The following is a 4,567-nucleotide window of genomic DNA, read 5'->3' on the forward strand; positions in this document are numbered from 1 at the left end:
AGCCGGCGATGGGAAGCTAAAAGCCGTAATGAATTGCCGGTGGCGGGCGAGGGAGTGGGGGGTGGGGGACGACGACGGGGGGACGGGAGAGGAGGGGGGGAGGAGGGGGGGGGGAGAGGGGGGGAGGAGGGGCGCTCGCGCCAGCAACCGCCAACCCCCGAGGCGCGGCGGTTCCGTTACAGTTCAGGCCGCCCGCGTCACGTGAGGCTGGCGGGCTCCATTGGTTGTCGTGAGAACAAAAATGGGTGACAAGCGTATCCAGCGAATACGGGTCGGGTCTTTAACACACACACACACACACACACCCCCCCCAAAAAAAGGAGGAAGAAAAAAAAAGGAGGAAACACACCACCCCCCCCCCCACCGCAACACACAGACAGGCAGGCAGACAGACCGACCGACCGGCCCCGCCACGCCCGCGGCCGCGGGGATCCCTGCCGCCCGGGGGTGCTCCCCGGGAATACCTTACCGAGTGCCCCGCCGCCCGGCGGGGGGTGCCGGCACCGCGGGGCTTCCCCCTGCTCCCGCCTCGGGACGGCGAGCGGCGGCCGGCTGGCAGACTGAGGCGGGGGGAAACCGGCCGAGGCACCGGCGACCAACGGGTGATCCCACCCCCCCACCCCCCCACAGCTCCGGCCTCGCGTTCCTGGCGTCTCCGTGTGACAGGAGAAATGCCTCCCGTGCCGCCGGATCTGTCGGTACCCCATCACTCCTCCTAACGAGCGCCTCGCTCGGGGGCCGAGGCGGGAGGGGACGGTATGCAGGCTTGTCTGTAATTGTGTCACTTTTATTTTTCCCCCTTGGTTAGTTAAAACCCCAAAAAGGCACTACGCTTTAACGCCCCCCAAGTGCACCGTCAAGTATGATTTGTGTGACTACAGTGCTTCACCCTCCTATTTCCCTCAAATAACTCATCCTGCTTGTGGGAGTCTTCTTTTCTTCATTTTTTTCTTTTTTTTTTCTTTTTAAACCCAAAAAAAACCCTAGTTCCCTCAACTCCCCAAAACTCGTAACACTCCCCTTTGCAGAGAAAAAAAAAAAAAAAAAAATCCCCTCTAAGTGCTATAGACACACCACGCAACCGTACTTACGGTCTGTATTGGATCGAGTTGACCTTTTCCTTCTAACTGCATTGAGTGTGTTTTTGTTGCAGCCGCTTTTTATTTTAGGAAAAAAAATCTAATGTCTTCAACAGATTTATTGTGTTTGGAAGAAGAGAGCACCAGATACCATGAACCTTCCTTTCTTTCTAGAAACAAAATTAAAACAAAAAATAAAAACGGGGGAGAGAAGAAAAAATAGCATCTGTATCTGTCCCCTCACACGCTGACACACACACAGGGGACACGGGCGCTGCCCCGGCGGCGGCGGCCGGGGTGGGGGAGTGGGAGCCCGCTCCGGCGCGGTACCTGAGAGGGACTTTTCTTTGTTCACAATGCCCTTTCCCTGCTGGCCAATCAGAAGCCAGCTTTTATGAAACCGGGCTCTCTGATTGGCCCGCCGCTCCTCCTGCCTGCCGGCGAGGGTGAGAGACAGAAACACGCGCGCACACACACACATTGTACACACAGGCATTAGGCACGCACGCACCCCCCACCCCCCCCGCATCAGACACCCCCCACCCCCTCACCCCCCCTCCTCGCTCTGCAGCCCTCAGCCCACGCCGTGTTACCGTCGGCAGCCTCCTGCTGCAGCCAGATACAAATCATGTTTCCCATTTCAATTATCCTATATAACATTTAGGGCTGGGGGGGGGGGAGGGGAGAGGGAGGAGGGGAAAAAATAGAAAACCAAGGTGGAGAGTAGCTCTGCCAAGCCTCACACGTTGGGAGGAAGACTCTCTCATTTCGTTTTAATTTAATTTCAGGGCAGCCTTCGAAGCGATGATGAATGATTTTTCTGTGCCGGTTTCAAAGAGGCAATTTAGAATCTCACTCATAATTTTTAAATGCCCCCTCATTCAAAGTTACAACAGCTTGAAGCCAGCGAGAGAGGGCTGCTGATACACATGTGCGATTACTTTCGTGCTTAGTGGAGGAGAAAAGCAAACAGTGTCTGGAGGAAAGGGCTGAAGGGAGGTTCAGGGCAGGGCAGCACCCCCATCTCTGCTCGGGGGGACACCGGGGCGCTGCTGCACTGTCGGGCCAGATCTCCTTCTTGCATTCACTCTCTTCCACTCGTCACGTATTTTATTCCATGTTCATTTTTTACAATATGGCTTAAGTTAGGTTGGTCGGGTTTTATTTATTTTTTTTCTCCCTCCCCCCTCTTTTTCGGAAGGAGGGGGAGCAGAAAATAACCCTTTTGTTTCCAGGCTGCTGATTTACTGCTGCACGCACTGAAGTGTGAATGCCAGCGACCGTATAACTACCACGTGAACATCCTTTCACAGGAATTAGTAACACAAATCTTCCCTATCGGGCTTTGTGTAGCTCGAAAATATCCCCCTTAATCATTCCTTTTGTTTAGGTTGGGAGCCATTATGCTACACCACTGCGTTAAATTGCGTTTAACCCTTCGCAGACGGCGGTGGTGGGGTGGGGGCGGGGGCGGCGGCCGCCCGCGGGCACGGGGGGGGGGGGGGGGGGGGGGGGGAGACACGGAGCGGGGGGGAAGAGGCTCCCTCTCGCCGGCACCCGCCGTGCCTCCGGGTCGGGGCTCGGACCCTGGTCTCTTTTGATTCCCTTAAGCACAGTTTATTCCCCGCCGCCCCCCCCCCCCCTTATTTTTTTTCTTTTTTTTTTCCCCACCTTTTTCCCTTGATCTCACCGGGAATTATCTCCCTGTGAAAATCGATAGGGGATGTTTTTCTTGCCAAACGCACGCGTTGCCCAAGTCAAGGTTTCCGGCAAGGAGTCAAAGCGTGGCATTTACAATGTCCTGCGCACCCGTGACAGGGTGACAAAATACCTCTTTGGACTTCATCCAGCTGAGCAAATTACAGGCGTTCGCGTCCCCCCGTCCCGTCCCCCCGTCCCCCCGCCCCGTTACAGGCTTCCCATTAAAGGGGTGGCTGGTGGAGTCGGTAGCGGAGCTGTGCAACCTCCCAAACCTACCTGCTGCGGGGGCAGGGGAAGATGGTGCAAGATGGGGGTGGGGGTGGGGGTGGCTCTACACGCTGCCTGTGATGTGGCACCCGGACGTGCCCTGGGCACCAAGCCATCGTGACCAGGGCCCTGGGGAGCCAAGGCAGCCCTCCCAGTCCCCGTGAGCCCTGGCTCCCCCGGTCGCCCCTCCGGCCTCGCGCCGAGGGCACGGGGGGTCACCAGTACACGCTCCCTTGGGAGGCCTTGAAGCCGCCCAGAGAAAACTTGCTCGGTTCCTCCTGGTGTAAAAACACTTCCCTTTCAGGAGCTGATAATGAAGGGTTTATTAGCAGGGATAAGTTCATTGCCAAGGAGGCCCTTGATCATCACATTAAATTTTTAAGTGATTACAAAGAGAAGGGGGGGATGGGGGAAGGAAAAAAAAAAAAAAAGAGGGAAGGCACGGCATGTGCGTAGTGCAAACAAGAAATGCTGCGGTATGAACGTGTCCCTGTCCTCCCACCCTGGTCTTCTGACAACGTGGCGCTGATGGCAAGGAACGCCTGCGAGGGGCTGCTTCCTATCTAGTGTGGCAACCGAGACAGCTGCCAGCAGAACCAGAGATGGCTGCTGACACTGCCAGCTGTACCCGGGGTGCCCCACTTGCACCCCAGCATTTGCAATTCGTAGGGGCACGAGCATGCCTAATGTTACAAGGTAGTGCCAATCACAGGTTCCTCCGGCTGACTTTTGGGCGATTTCACTCAGTGCATCACGAAAATTTTAAGGTCAGCAACACCAAGCCTACTTTTTTTCAGTCTACTTAGTCGCAGATCACTGTTCCTGTTTCTTCAGAGTACGTATTTTACAGATTTAGGTAATGGCCCTGATTTTTCAATATCGACCTCTGTTTGGACACGTTTCACTTTGGGCTGCTTCTCATCTGCGAAATTACAGTCATTTTCACATTATTATACAGTGAGTAGGAGACAGTTGGTATTCAGCATCGGGTGGGGGAAGGGGTATTATGGGAAGTGATCTGCTACGGTCAGCACATAATTTCAGCCCAAAGAAAATTGCTTCTGAATAGCTGGTCTGTTAACTAGCCAAGGAACAGTCACTGGTACAGACTGCAAAAGCGCCTCTGCTTTATCTGTGTTACACCATCATTTTCTTTTCTGAAAGCAACAGTCAGTGTGGAAGAGCAGTTTCTCCAACCACAGCTACCAACTGATGGGTAAAATATCCTCACAAACCCTTTAAGACCACAAAATTCAGAGGGGAGCCTCCCCTCCTGCTCCTCTCCCTCCTGGCTTTTGTGTATGACTATACAGGGAAGGAGCCTGTCCAATGTGCTGCATGATTACCGAAGCAGGGTTTTATTTATTTCTGTGGCTGAAATTACAGCAAGACCACTTGCAGGCCCGTAGGTGTATCTGCAGCAGTCGATTCCCATGAGCGGCTGCAAAAAGACCACTTAACTCACATTGCCTTGTCAGGTCGGAAATGTCCCTATTTCAAAAAGAGGCCAGTGCCCGCTG

General features: G+C 54.5%; 1 protein-coding gene across 1 annotated transcript in view; it reads right to left on the reverse strand.

Annotated features, from left to right (window-relative positions):
* The window catches only part of ZNF608 (zinc finger protein 608), an 85,393-nt gene extending 84,018 nt beyond the window's left edge, over positions 1-1,375 (reverse strand). The window contains 1 exon segment of the mRNA XM_056325297.1: positions 1,092-1,375. The gene's annotated coding sequence lies outside the window, so the exon portion shown is untranslated.
* Positions 1,376-4,567: the final 3,192 nt, after the last annotated feature.

Source organism: Falco biarmicus, chromosome Z, assembly GCF_023638135.1.
Source record: "Falco biarmicus isolate bFalBia1 chromosome Z, bFalBia1.pri, whole genome shotgun sequence".
NCBI lineage: Eukaryota > Metazoa > Chordata > Aves > Falconiformes > Falconidae > Falco > Falco biarmicus.